This window comes from Chelonia mydas, chromosome 1 (assembly GCF_015237465.2).
Source record: "Chelonia mydas isolate rCheMyd1 chromosome 1, rCheMyd1.pri.v2, whole genome shotgun sequence".
NCBI classification, from domain to species: domain Eukaryota; kingdom Metazoa; phylum Chordata; order Testudines; family Cheloniidae; genus Chelonia; species Chelonia mydas.
In genome coordinates, this window is record NC_057849.1 from 291,432,879 (window position 1) to 291,448,560 (window position 15,682).

At 42.5% G+C, this 15,682-nt stretch overlaps 1 protein-coding gene across 3 annotated transcripts in view; it reads left to right on the forward strand.

Moving 5' to 3' along the window:
* Positions 1-3,370: 3,370 nt before the first annotated feature.
* The window catches only part of SCAF11 (SR-related CTD associated factor 11), a 65,404-nt gene continuing 53,092 nt past the window's right edge, over positions 3,371-15,682 (forward strand). For 2 of the 3 annotated variants that reach the window (XM_037887712.2, XM_043548837.1), the window contains exon 1: positions 3,532-4,197. The gene's annotated coding sequence lies outside the window, so the exon portion shown is untranslated. Of the gene's footprint in view, positions 4,198-15,682 lie in introns of all 3 variants that reach the window. The other variant, XM_037887703.2, reaches the window with a different exon arrangement.

The following is a 15,682-nucleotide window of genomic DNA, read 5'->3' on the forward strand; positions in this document are numbered from 1 at the left end:
AGATCCAAGAGTTTGGGTCTGTGTTCACCTATGCAAATTGGTGAGGATTTTTATCAAGCCTTCCCCAGGAAAGGGGGCATAGGGGTTGGGAGGATATTTTGGGGGGAAGATATCTCCAAGTGGGCTCTTTCCCTGTTCTTTGTTTAACATGCTTGGTGGTGACAGCCTAGGGTTCAAGGACAAGGCAAAGTTTGTACCTTGAGGAAGTTTTTAACCTAAGCTGGTAAGAATAAGCTTAGGGGATCTTTCATGCAGGTCCCCACATCTATACCCTAGAGTTCAGAGTGGGGAAGGAACCTTGACACCTACTTCTTGTGTTATAGAGTAAATACTACTTCCTTATTTATTTACTTTCTCCACACCAGTCAATGTATAGACCTCTATCATATCTCTCCTTAGTAATCTCTTTTCCAAGCTGAAAAGTCCCAGTCCAACTCACAGCAACACCCTACAGTGGGGTCAGTTACAACTGCTTGTATCCACACACCACAAGTTAATACTCTATTAGTAATCATGGCTACATATCATGTATCATTGCCCTTGCCAGCAGCCAAGGCTGGCACATAGTTGTCTTAGTCTAACCAGGTTGTAACCATGGGCAGTGTGTGGCTCTGGCATTTGGGGAGGCTGGCATGAGCACTGGAAGCTCCCCTGGTGCCTGGCCCGTGGCCCCGCTCCACCCCCGCTCTGCCCCATGCTCCACCTCTGCTCCATCCCAGGGCCCTCCCATGTTTCGCATAGGGGAGAAAGAGAAGTAGCGTGGGCAGGAAGAGACACAACATGGGTGGGGCCACAAAGGAAGAGCAGGAGCGGGGCTTTGGGATGGAGTGCAGGAGAGGCCCTGGCCCAGGCGTCTGCACTCTCAAAGGCAGCGCGTCAAAGCTGTTTGGGGAGGCTTAGCCTCCCCAGGCCTCTTATACCCATTGCCCATGGTTGTAACAGTCATTTTGGGTTGGGCAGAACCCTAACCATGTCTCTATAATTAGGATAGCCAGGCCTAACTCCCAGCTCTCTGTGCTACAACAGAGTGCATTGCCCTATGTGTGCTGTTTCTACCACTCGGCATGCATGTCCTCTGAGCTCTTTCACTCCTACTGAGGCAGTATGGAAAAAGCTACCCAAAATTAACTGATTCAAACACAGAAAACATGGACAAAAATGCATGAGATGGTTGTGTTGTGAAAAAAAGCTGCTGAATAGCACAACTTCATGTTTGCTGTTAACAGTTCAGATAACAGTATGACTAGCCGGGTTCTTGTAGCGCAGATATGGACTAAACCTTGCTGCTTCTACAAGGCTGACAAATACTAACCCAAACCAGTAATTGCTATCACCACTCCATTTTGAACAAATCAAAAAATTCCCCAAATTAGCACAATTCTCGGTGTCTTGTGTGTGCAATTACTGTAGGTGTATTTTTAGTCTGTAAGCCCCTTGTGGCAGGAACTCTGTCTTTTTTACATCTTGTAAAGCACCTTGCACTTAACTATTGGCGCTCAACAAATAACATAATAATGTTAAAATGAGGTAATCTGTTGGGTACATATAACTAAGAATCTTGTGACTTTCTTAGAGTATTAGGGCCCAATTCTGCAAGGCCCAAAATGCTGGATGTGACTTTGTCCCTACATCTGCAGCAAATTCTTATGCTATGCAAACTGTGAGGATCAGAATCACACAGGGACTGAATAAAATTTAATAAAGTAAAGGAGGGTAAGGTAATGAATGCAAATCAATATGGGTTTAGAGAAAATAGATCCTGTCAAACTAAGTTTATCTTATTTTGATGAGATTATAAGTTTGGCTAATAAAGTAAAAGTGTGGACATAATAGACTTCTGTAAGCCATTTGACTTGGTACTACGTGACATTTTGATTAAAAAACTAGAATGACATAAATTAAACATGACACACATTAAATGGATTAAAAACTGGCCGATAGGTCTCAAAATGTAATTGTAAAAAGGGAATTGCCATCAAGCCAGTGTGTTTCCAGTAGAGTCCTGCAGGGATTCATTCTTGGCCCTATGCTATTTAACATTTTTATCAATGACCTGGAAGAAAACATAAAATGTTCTTTGATATAGTCTGCAGATGACACAAAAACTGGAGGAGTGGTAAATAATGAAAAGGACAGGTCTCTGATTCAGAGTGATCTGGATCACTTGGTAAACTGGACACATGCAAATAATATTTTAATACAACTATATGTAAATGTATGCATATAGGAACAAAGAATGTGGACCATACTTACAGGATGGGGGACTCTGTTCTGGAAAGCAGTGACTCTGAAGAAGATTAGGGGTTTTATAGCGGATAATCAGCTGAACAGGAGCTCTCACTGTGATGCTGTGGCCAAAAGAGCTAATGTGATCTGGAGATGCATAAAAAGGGGAATCTCAAGTCGAAGTAGAGTGGTTATTTTAAATCTACTTGGCACTGGTGCAACCATTGCTGGAATACTGCATCCAGTTCTGGTGCCCACAATTTAAGAAGAACGTTGATAAATTAGAGAGGGTTCAGAGAAGAGCCACAAGAATGATTAAAGGATTAGAAAATATGCCTTATAGTGATAGATTCAAAGAGGTCAATCTCTTTAGTTTCACAAATAGAAAGTTATGGATGATGTGATTACAGTCTATAAGTAACTGCACGGGAAGAAATATTTAGTAATGGACTCTTCACTCTAGCAGACACAGGTACAACACAATCCAACAGCTGGAAGTTAAAACTAGACAAATTCAGACTGGAAATAAAGCATATGTTTTTAACAGTGAGCGTAATTAACCATTGGAACAACTTAGCAAGGCTTGTGGTGGACCTTCCATCACTCACAATTTTTAAATCAGGTGATATTTTTCTAAAAGCTCTGCTCTAGGAAATTATTTGGGGGAAGTTCTAAAGCCTGTGTTTTAATTACAGGAGATCAGAGTAGACCAACGGTTCTAAAACTGTGGGTCGAGACCCCAAAGTGGTTTGCCATGGTTGGCATTAGACTTGCTGGGGCCCGGAACCGGGGCCAAAGCCTGCTCCGCACCACCCTGGGTGGTGGGGCTCAGGGTACAGGCCCCCTTAGGCTCCCCCCCCCCCCACAGTGGGCAGTGAAGCTCAGCTGGGCTCAGGTTTCTGTCCCTCTTCCTGGGGAGGGGGTCACAGAGTATTTTTTGTTGTCAGAAGGGGGTCGCAGCACAATGAAGTTTGAGAACCCCTGGAGCAGATCATCCCAAATCTCCCCTCTGACCTTGGAAACTAGGAACCTGGGTAAACCTGTGCCCTGCCCGACGTGGTCTGTCAAATCTCTCAAAAGCCCCGCTGCTCACGCAGGAGAGCCAGCCAAACACCACAATTACACACTGGCACGACCACCCGCTGTCTGGTCACCCGACCGCCGTCGGGCGAGGCCGCCCGCCCTGCACATGCCGCACAGCCGCTTTGGGCGCCCTATGGAGACAGCTGCGGGGCCGCCAGCGCCCCGGCAAAGGGGGAAACGCCCCGCTCCCAAAGGGGCGCCTGTTGCCACCAATCTCGCAGCGCCGGGGGCAGCAGGAAGCAGCTCACGCCCCGCACGAGGCGAGCAGGAGCCACCCGCCACTGCTACCAGCCGCGCCAGTGCGGCCCCTACGAGCCCCCGCAGCTCGGCGCCGGGCTCAGCGGCCCGCGCCCCCCAAAGAAGGTTCCAGCCCAGCCCCTCGCTCCTCGGCCTGCGCTTTCCTATCGCCGCAGCGACTGACCCCCACCCCCCGAGCTCGGAGCCGGAGGACCTTTCCCAGAGTGCCCTTGCAGGCGACGCGCGCGGGCCGGGTCGGAGGTGTCTCGTTGTCAGGTTGCGCCGCCCGCCGCCACGCTGTTCCTCTGTCGCAAAAGGCGGTTGGGCAGCGCCGCCGCGCGGCTTCCGTGGGTGCTGCGCAGTCGCCGCCGCGCACTGACATGTGGCCGGGGAGCCGCTGAGGATCGAGCGGAGCAGGCGGCAGTGGCGCAGCGCGCTCGGAGCCCGCCCCTTCCCTCGCGGAGCCTTTAGGCCGGGGACACGTTCCGGGCCTCAGCCGCGGAGAAGCGACCGCGGCGGCTCCCGGAAGTCCCGAGACGGCGGCGCAAGGAGCCGGAGCCTCCATGTTGGGGAAGCTGGCAGCGCAGCAGTAACCGAGCCCTGTGGGGACACGGGGCCTCAACGGCCGGAGCCTCCGATCCTTGGCGCCAGGTACGCCCTGGGGGCGGCAGCCCGAGGAGGGGCTGGGGGAGTCTTAGGGTCCCTCCTGGGGGAGCGCTTGGGGAGGCGGTGTCGCGTGTCCTGGGACGCTGGTTCCCGGAGCGGGGGCGCGGGCGGGAGGACTCTGGCAGCTCCCGTGTCACAAGTGAAAGTAGTTTGAGCCGGCTCCTCCCGGTGGGGCTGCGGGGCGACTCCCCTGTCCCGCGTCGGAGGCGGCCGCGGCAGCGCGGCTCCGCGGGGCCTTCACCTCAACTCGGAGCCCCCCGGAGAGTTGCGGTCTCTCTACTTCCCCCTCCCCGGGGCAGCGGGCGGGGTTTGGTGCCCAGCCCGCTGCGCCCCACCCCGCGCGAAGAGACTGACACGAGCCGGTCGGATCTAGGGTTTAAGACCAAACGTGACAGGCCGTTGCCCTGCAGGCGCTGGGCTCGGGCGCGCTCCGCTGCTTGGGCCCTTACCCGGCTGGCTGCGCATCTGCGCATTTCCCCGGGGCAAGAGGGAAAACAAAGGGGACCAGTGGCTGGAGTAACTGAGCTCCCCAGTCCCCGGGCCAGCTCCGGCCTCTGAGCCTCCGCCCGAGCACTGCTCCTCCTCGTCCCCGCTCCGCCAGCATCCGGGGAAAGCTTTTGTTACACAAAAACAAGCCACCAAAACAAATCCCGACTGTACGTAATCGGTAGACACGGACCAAGCTTTGTTAAAATCGCATGTGTACAGCAGTCCCGTGCACTGAGCTAAATGTTGCTCTCGTTCGGGTCGGTCAAAATCTTATCTAGACCGCTTTTGTAATAAAATGTTTGGATACAAGCTTTCTATATTGGCATCACCGTATCCGCACGTTGCATTCAGGCACCAAGAATTAGATTAACACCTGAAAGTTGTTGTAAAGTTAAAGGGAGGGATTTGGGATTTAGCCCAGGTATGATTGCCTTTATGCTGGAGTAAATCAGGAGTAATTTGTTGTTGGAGTTAGACTGGGGTGAAACTGGTAGTGAGAAGAAAATTTGACCCTTTAATCAGTGAGACTTTCTACTTCTTGATTTTTGGAGGGAATGTAGTGGTGGTCAACCAGGTTCCAATTTTTTTTGTTTGTTTGTTTTGCTTGATATCCATTAAAAGGATGTTGTTGGACAGATGAGGCCCCAGGTTTAAATGTACATATATATTTCACATTCCCTAATATTAATAAAAGTAACAGTAGTACTTTATGCTTATTTAAAATTGAGTAATTTTCATAGATTTTTAAAATCTGCAGTGTTTGTACTACAAATGCTGTGAAACTAAATATCCAAGAAGAGCAAAATACAGAAAGTAAATAGGCAAAAGTAAGGTAACTCTTTTGTGTTAGTAATCTTATGTGGTATTAGTATAATTGGTAAGGAAGCTTTTTTTAAAATATAAATAGACATTACCCAGAAAAAAGAACAGGAGTACTTGTGGCACCTTAGAGACTATCAAATTTATTTGAGCATAAGCTTTTATGGGCTACAGCCCACTTCATCGGATGCATAGAATGGAACATATAGTAAGATTTTATTTTCTTTATATGTGGATATATGTATACACAGAACATAAAGTGGAGTAAGAGGCTAATTAATTAAGATGAACTATTATCAGAAAGTTCATTTGTGAATTTATTTTCTGTACTGCTTATTGGAATACAGTTTGTGCTTTATATAGATTTTTATTAATATTTATATTACAATAGTGCCCAAAGGCTGGGTACCGTTGTACAGATATAATAAATGACAGCTCCTGCCCCCAAAGAGTTTACGGTCTAAGAATTATCTGGGATGGAGGGTGCAGTGCAATTTGACATTTTTTAAAATAAAGCTTCATGCCAAATATAAGATTCTTAATTGCAGCAATAAAACTTAAATATAAAGTTAAAATGTAAAGATTCATCTGAATCTTTAAAGTGGAATGTAGCACAGTGCAAAATTTGATATCAGGTAGAGCAGTCCAATAGTTGCATTACAGTTAAGGTTGAAAAACACTTATATTATGCCATTTTTTAGGTTCTTAGAACTTTCTGAAAAGATTAGCCTTTGGGCTTTTATCATTTTGGGATTTTACCATTTAAAAAAACAAATATCAGAAACTTTTTTTTTTCTTTTTTCATTTTAGAAGTTCAGTCTTGTATGTGTATACTCAGTGAGGAATGAATTCTCGAGAGAAGAGAGTTTTCAAAGTGGTAGCCCTGTTAGTCTGTATCAGCAAAAACAATGAGGGGTGCCACAAGGACGACTCCTTGTTTTTGCGAGAGAAGAGAAGTAGTGTAACTCTCATACATGGTATGGCTCTTTTCTTACTACTAATGTGAGCCCTGATCCTGTATATACATCCTCACAGATTCAGCTGCAGCGCTTGGGAGCTTTGTTTTGCTAGCTTATACATATACTTGGTTTTCTGCACGCTGAAATAACCAATTACATAGATTTATTTGCATATGCAATTATGTACATAATCAGTTATTGTTCAGGTAATGCATATGCAACATGAAATGAAACTATATTGTGTATAAGTGAGTTAAATCTGGTTCCTGTAAGGGACTAGAACTTTTTATATTTCCTAACTTTTTTGTGTAAACTCTTAAATATAACATTGCATTATTGTATTTTTTTTATGTTCTAATTATCTGATTGGACTACAGAATTGTGTCCGTGATATTCTGCACAGTTTCACTTTAAAGATAGACTAAAAATCATATAAAGTCAACAGAACTTTATTTACCAGTTATTTCAGCAGTTTTATAGCTTTTTAGGATTTTTATACAGATGAGTTGATATTCAGTAAGTCTAAAAAGAGCCCAGAGGACTAACTCACTCAATTACTTTTTGCACAACCACAGCATCATTCATATGATTAACAACATGTTGGGCTTTTAACACAACTTTTTCTTAAGGGGGTTTAGCTTTTAAGGGAAAGACACCTAATTTAAGGCTAGCATATACTACCGCGCTACATCAGCGCAGCTGCACCGATGCAACTGCGCCATTCTAGCGTGTCTGGTGAAGACGTGCTATGCTGATGGGAGAAACGAGAGGGGGAAGCTATGTAAGCGGGAGAGCATCTCCCACCAACATAGCATGGTGTAGATACTGCTTTACGTCACTCGGGGGTGGCTTTTTCACACTCTGAGCGATGTAACTTGCATCGATTTAAAAGGTAGTGTAGACAAATCCTTATCCAAGTGGTACTGTCTGATGCCTCGTCTACATCTAAAACTTCGATCATCTTAACTGCATAGCTCCTAGTTGCGAAAAATTTTACACCCTGTCAGACGTAGTTAGGTTGACCTATTCCCCCCCCCCCCCCCCAAGTGCCTTTGTAGAGGTAGCTAGGTTGACTGAAGAGGTGGATTACCTACATCAATGGGAAAATCCTCCCATTGATGTTCTATTAGGAGTGCTATTGCTGCAGGGTTGTGGCTGTGCTGCTATATTGCAGATATGCCCTAAAAGAGTTCAAGCTTACTGTAAGGACAAAGAGTGGAGTAAATCCTTACCTCCCCTGCCCTGACCTTCATATCAAAGCAATAACCTTGGCAACAGTAATTAAAATATCAGGATCTTGAGATGAAATGACAAATTAATATCACTAACTAAAATGTACTGGAATTTTATTTTGTAGGGATATGAAGTATTCTAACTCATCTTGTACTAATTATTGTGAAGTTATATTTGAAAGCCTAAAAATAGAAAAGTTATTTTGTGCCCTCTTTGGTTACTTTATGAAGTATTAAGAAGCCTTGAAAAATATTTTTCAAATTCTTTTTCCACTTATCTTTTACCTTAGCAATACCATGAAACGCAAATTTTGTCTTTCTTTTTCTCTTTTTTTTTTTTTTTTTTTTCAAACTAATGGTCTCCTTGGAAGAGACCCTGGAAGTGGATTGGGAGCTTCCACAGTCTTTTACTTTAACAAAGATATCTTTCTTCTCAATTGTTTGTTTTTGTTAATACACATCACAAATTTTTTTTAAAGAGCCTGAATAAAAGTTCTTCCCTTTTCAGCAGATCAGGTTTCACTCATATGGTACTTGTAATGGTATCTTAAAAGTTATCCAGTTTTACGTAGTCTTCCAGGAAAAAAATAGGATAAGATCTGAATTTCCTGCATGTGTATGTGTTAAAACAGAAAATCTCCCAAAATCCCTACTCCCAAGTGGTCTTAAAAGTAAGAAAGAAAACCCTTTAGACATTATAAAGAAGTAAACATAGTCATCCATTTTTCTTCTTATATGATGTATCTTTAAGGCTGAGAGCCAGTTCATTCTAAACGTCTTCAGAAACTTTTCAGGCGTTCTCAGGACTGTCATTTTATTTACTACTTGAACACTTTCAGGCACAATATGTTAGGATTGTATCCCATTAGTCTAAAACTATAAACATTGAAACTTGTTAGATGAATGTTAACCTAATATTTATATGGTGTCTTCACAATCTGTGTTTATAGGGCAGTGGTTATCATGGTACCGTGTGTACCAGAAGCATGACTTCATATTTGTTGTGATTTTTAGATCAATAAATTTTGAGCATAGACCTCTATTCGTTTGTTTTAGGAAGGCTGTAAGTAATTTCTGCTCAGGATATGTCTGGTTACAGTCCACCATATTTAGTTGTTACACAGATGCCTGGATGTATGTGAAAAACTATACATTATGAAGAATTCACCTTCAATATTCTGTGGAAAATTTTGAGAAGTCTGAAATTTTTTTAAAGAAATCGTTCTAAATGTATGAACATTTTTAAAGATAATTTATCCCAACAATTAATTTGATGTGTAATTTTAAATAAAATAAGCTCTATTTCACTCAGTCTTGGGGTTTGTTTGTTTTTTAAATCCTCCCTTAATAGGGGTTCCCTCTGAGGGCAGGGGGGAGTGCAGTACCTTTGCAGAAAGTGTTATATGTACTTGGGCCGTGTCCACTAGTTTTCTTATTAGTGTGGTTCTCAACCTATTTACCATTGTGGCCGCATATGGAGCTCTCTATGTGTTATGTGTAGGGCTCCGTGCCTATCATGGATTCAGGGCGGCCCTGGTCAGTGGTCAGGCTGCGGCTGGAGCAGCCTCGGGTGGTGGCTGCGGGCCCTCGCTCCTTCCCTGGTTCACCCCAGCAGCACACTCTCTCCCTCCCTTGCGCCCCCCCCAAGATTTAGTCAAGGGTATTTTTAGTAAAAGTCATGGACAGGTCACTGGCCCGTGACCTGTCCATGACTTTTACTAAAAATACCCTTGACTAAATCGTAGCCTTAGTTAAGTGGGTCACAGCCACACAATATATATACTACCTGTATGGTCCTGAGGATGTCACATAGGCCACATCTGTGTGTTGATTGGGCCATAAGCAGGACGCAGGTTGAGAACCAGTGGCGTAAATGAACTCTGAAATAGTCATTAAGTGGATAACTCATTAAGATGGAAGAGTCAGTTTAAAACTCTGAGTACTGTATTAATGTTTCTGATTTGGGGTGTGTCTACGCTATGCGGACTGTACTGGCCTAGCTAGGCTCCTGTAGCTATGCTGGCATAACCCCATAATGTAGACTCAGACCATGTTGATGGAAGGGTTTTTTTCATTGGTGAAGGAATACCACGTACCCAAGCAACAGTAGCTAGGTCAGTGAGTGCATTCTTCCATCAACTTAGTTGCGTCCACACTGGGTGTTAGTTCAGCATAGCTACAGGGCTGTTTTTTTCACACCCCTGGTCCATGTAGGCATGTTGACATAACCTTTAAGTGTACACAAGGCTTTTCTTTCAGACTTGGGAAGACAGCACTGAATTGGTTCACATTTGGAGACTTATTTCACAACCATAAAGACAAAACAAAAAAGTTTGTAATTAACAATGCATATAGTTTTTTACAGAACACTGCAGACACCATTAAACATAGAAGAGATCATGGGAGAGACCTTAAAAGAATTTCCACTATCTGTATTTTCAGTGGCCTATAGTAAATTCAGTGATTGATTACTTTTCATTACCAGCAAATGGAGCTATGGAAACTGTTGTACTGTTTATCGAGGCTTATTGATGTTTCTTCTGATTTATTTATGGCAGTTTTGCCTGATTTCTTTTGTTTGTGGAACTTGTTTTTGGAATTTCTTCACTAGTACTGTTCATTTAGTTGGGCTGTGCTTTGGGAAGTGTATAGGATAAATTACGTTCATGTTACTTGGGAAATTGGTTCATTTTCAGTGTTAGGCATACTGGACGCACTGGTTAGTTGATGCACCTGTTATTTAAGTGCAGACTAATTTTCATGGTGGGAACTGGTATATTTTACATGATAAAATACACATACTTACAGTCACTAAGTGAGCTTATAATAAAAACATTGCTTAAGGTTAGCAGTCAGAAGTAATCTCCCTTAAAATCCCCCTAGATGGAGCTACTATAAAGTGGGTACATAACTGGTTGGAAAACTGTTCCCAGAGAGTAGTTATCAGTGGTTCACAGTAATTCTGGAAGGGCATAACGAGTGGGATGCCCAGGGATCAGTTCTGGGTCCGGTTCTGTTCTATGTCTTCATCAGTTATTTAAATAATGGCATAGAGCAGCAGTTCTTAACCAAAAAGAAAAGGAGTACTTGTGGCACCTTAGAGACAAACCAGTTTATTTGAGCATAAGCTTTCGTGAGCTACAGCTCACTTCATTGGATGCATGTAGCTGTAGCTCATGAAAGCTTATGCTCAAATAAACTGGTTAGTCTCTAAGGTGCCACAAGTACTCCCTTTCTTTTTGCGAATACAGGCTAACACGGCTGTTACTCTGAAACCAGTGGCCCAAGGCCCCCTGGGGCACCACAAGCAGGTTTCAGGGGGTCTGCCAAGCAGGGCCAGCATTAGACTCACTGGGGTCCAGGGCAGAAAGCGGAAGTCCCGCCACCCCAAACCCCGCCATCTGGAGCTGAAGCCTGAGCAGCTTAGCTTCACTAGGCCCCCTGTGGCATGGGGCCCCAGGCAATTTCCCTGCTTGCTACCCCCTAATGTTGGCCCTGGCTTTTATATGCAGAAAAATAGTTGTAGCCTGGGTGGGCTGTGGAATTTTAATAGCATGTTGGGGTGGGGGGTCAGAAGGAAAAAGGTTGAAAAGTGCTGGCATAGAGAATACACTTATAAAGTTTATGGACGATACCAAGCTGGGAGGGGTTGCAAGTGCTTGGAGACTAGGATTATAATTCAAAATGATGTGGACAAACTGGAGAAATGGTCTGAAGTAAATAGGATGAAATTTAATACGGACAAATGCAAAGTACTCCGCTTAGGAAGGAACAGTCAATTGCACACATACAAAATGGGGAATGACTGGGGGGTCATAGTGGACTACAAGCTAAATATGAGTCAACAGTGTAACACTGTTGTAAAAAAAAGCAAACATTCTGGGATGTGTTAACAGGAGTGTTGTAAGCAAGACACAAGTAATTCTTCTGCTCTACTCCATGCTGATTAAGCCTCAATTGGAGTATTGTGTACAGTTCTGGGTGCCACATTTCAGGAAAGACATGGACAAATTGGAGAAAGTCCAGAGAAGAGCAACAAAAATTATTAAAGGTCTAGAAAACATTACCTGTGAGGGAAGATTGAAAAAAATTGGGTTTGGTTAGTCTGGAAAAGAGAAGACAGAGGACATAACAGTTTTCAAGTACATAAAAAGTTGTTACAAGGAAGACGGAGAAAAAATTGTTCTTCTTAACCTCTGAGGATAGGACAAGAAGCAGTGGGCTTAAATTCAGCAAGGGAGGTTTAGGTTGGACATTAGGAAAAACTTTCTAACTGTCAGGGTAGTTAAGCACTGGAATAAATTGCCTAGGGAGGTTGTGGAATCTCCATCATTGGAGATATTTAAGAGCGGGTTAGACAAACACCTGTCAGGGATGGTCTGGATAATACTTAGTCCTGCCATGAGTGCAGGGGACTGGACTAGGTGACCTCTCGAGATCCCTTCCAGTTCTATGATTCTAAACCTCTCAGTGAATAACCCCTCAAAAAATACTTTGATAAACAAATAGCATTACTACTTTTTCCAGAAGGTCAGAAGACTTGCTTTTTACCTGGCCAGTTGTTGGAACCTTTTCATTTGTACAGTTTGAGGGTTTTGGTTGTTTTGGTCTTCCACATAGGACTTTTCCCCTAGTCTGGTTGCACGCATGCATACTTTAAAAGAGTTGAAAGTGAAAATTTGGCCCACAGCTTGGAACATGTACCCACCAGTGCATATGTCTGTGTGGTATCCCAATTCATGCTTATTTAGCCCCCTAAGCAAGGAGGTGAAGGCAGTGTATTTTGTTTTTGTAACACTGCAACCCATGTCTCCTATTTTAAAAATCTCCTATGATCCCTCATACACATGTATGGAACTCAGGGCAGAAGAACACTTTCTCAGTACTATCCGCTGGAATATCTAAGAAGTAGAATTGCCCTCAAGTGGCTGCATTCCTCCTTACACTAGGATGTACAGGCAATTAAGTGTTACCTTATCAACTGTATTAATAAACACTGATAGATGGAATATTGACACGGACAACTAATATTCATTTGTTACCTGGAGAACATGAACACTTATATTTCAGTCTCTGTGGAGTTATTTCTCCAATGCTACTACTTTTTTTTTTTTTTTTTAAACTATAAACATGCCTTTTAAATGTGATCCTCCCTCAAACATAATACCCAGGATTGAACCTACTGGCTCAGGAAATAAGAGGCATCAGTATTGAGTTGTCTCATCAATGTTATCCTAGAAAGGAAGACTTCAAATATATTGACATTGGTCTGATAGTCATTAATCTCCACTGTATATTTTATTTATGATGGACCAAGTACTCCCCAGAGCCACCTTCAGCCTGGAAGGACATGGATCCAAAGTACATGTTGTGGAATAGAGTTCTCCTAGTCTCTCCAGAGACTTAGATAGCAATGCAGACAAAAACTGAAGCCTTGAAGTCTTGGTATTTGTCTCTCTACACTTTGCTCTGCCACCACAGAAGCAGAGAGCTTTACATGAAATGGAGCAGTTTTAATCTATAAAATACATTTATTTCCTGTGGGACAGTCTTGAGTCAGCTGCTGAAAAGAGACAGCCCGTGTTAATCAGTCTGGCCTGCACGCGGGACAAATCCACTATCTGCCTTTTTCCCAGCCACTGCATAAAAATTTGAAAACTTTTCAAAGCAATTTATCAGCTTTGGCACAGAACTTCTGCCACTGGTCTGTTTCTTTTGCATGCTTCATTTGTCACTTGTAATCCACAACCGGTGGTGACCCATACGGATACATAGTGAAAGAAACATCTAAGAAAAGATCCTATAAAGTCCCTATAAAACCAACCATAAGAATGGTCTGTTGGAGGACTGATATTCTCTTTCAGGGCAGGGTGGATTGATTTAAATCACCAAGTGGAAAACCTCGATTTTAAATCAATGTTTCCATTTGTACTTCAGTTATTTTCTACAGAAAGATGTGTTCTCATATAACCATTAAAATGTTGATTTACAGATAAATAGAGCTTTTACTCTAGATTTGGTACATCTTTTTGCTATGTAGAAGGGCACACTATAAGTATTCATTTATTTAAGCAATTATATGGCTTAATATTTTCAGATTTTTATTGTACATTATTAGTACATTGGAAAATTGGTGAATGATATTGCTCATTTACTAGATAATTAACTTTTTGCTCATGATCTATGGCAAACTGCATTAGGATGGTAGCTGGAATTTAATTAAACACACAAACCAGCATATAACATTTATTTTTATTAAACAAAATAACCGTAGATGTTTTGGATACGTAATCTTCTCTTATCAAAACAGGTTTTGCATTTACAACTTAATGATTTATTAAATAGAGGGTTTAACTGTAATCAGTTTAAATAAATTGATTATTGCAAGTCAGCCTGGGAAAATTTTCAAATATGCCTATGTGAAAGTGACTGGAACTTGAGTTCCTTTGTGCCTAAGTTTCTTGAAAATGAAACAGTCTTCTAAGCCCTTTACACTTTTAAAACTAGAGTATCTTGTCTCTCCTCCTCCCTCCCCCCTCTTGTTTTTATTCATACACTGGAAGAGAGACAAGTTTTCCTGCTTTTTCAACTCCCAATAGATTTCTTAACTTTGATAGAATATTTTCTTCATTTGGACTAATTCATTCTGTGCCTGCAGAAGAGGCTACTATTGTGAAATACTGATTTAAAGCTTCAAAATTTCTGGTTCCAGATGCTTAGCTAGTTACTTCCACCAGTTCAGTGGTGTGACTTTCAAAATATAGTAAGCAAACATGTCTTGCTTGAATGGTTCACCTCCAGCTCTGAAGTCTATTGTGGTTGGCATGATTGGTGTATGAATATTAGATGCTCCTGTCATAGCAGCATCTTCTTCAGCAGTTAGGCAACTACCTTGGAACTTTGAGTTGAGAATATTTTCAAGAAAATGAGGTGGAGTACTGCCTGCAGTTTAACTTTGTTGTTGGATATTTCTTTCGTCAGTGTCTCTAGAAGTTCTTTCCAAATTTCAACAGCATCAGCAGTACAGCAGCAATCTTTCTGCAATTTGTTCAAGACTATGGAAAGAGATTTCAGAATATTCAGCATGTCTTCTACATTTCTCTTTAGTCTGTTGTTGACTACTTTGGCTGTGATAGTTCCAGGTATTTTGTCACATTTTTCTTCACAAATAGTCATCAGAATAGCCCAGTTATTTAATAAATAGGTCAAAACAATCAACCACTGAATTCCTTCGTACATCTTGGGGAAGAATTAGTTTGGATCCTCCTGCTCTCCTCAGTGAAGCTGAAACACAATAGCTGTTACAGAAGCATTTTGCGTACCAGCAAAACATGTGCAAACACCTTCCCTGGAACGGACAGCAAGGTGATCAGCCTGTAGCTCTTACATTCACTGCTCTGTCCCTTGCCCTTATAAAGTAAGATCACAGTACCGTCCTTCCAGGAGGTTGGCAAGGTTCCATTTATTTTCTTTTATTCCTGGAGTTGTACATAAGTTTTTGGCTAAAATATGCATCAAATGAGCACTACACCCATATGTTAGGAGTTTCAGGTTCCCTTCATTATTTTATTGAAGTTTTTTTTTTCCCTCCTGTCTGCTACATTTGCAGTATTGTCTGTGAGGAAGTTGCACACTTGACAGTTGAATTTTTGTTCACAGTTTGTTATAACATTTACTGCTACTTTTAAGTATTCTGCTGTATGGGCATCTGATGTATCAGCTGTTTGTGTGAGCTAGACAACCCTAGCTTCTGTTGTCACATAAGCATGTATTACTGGATCACTGTATACATTGCTCCAACCATCAAGATTCAGCTTAATGAATTTCCCATCAATATTTTTGCACACTTTTCAATTTCCTTCTCGTACACTGTATCCAGCAATGTCTGCTCTGCCCAGTGAAGTATAGCTCGGTCCTAATGATTACACTGTGTAAATTAAATGTTTGCTCTGAACAAGATAAAAGGGAGAA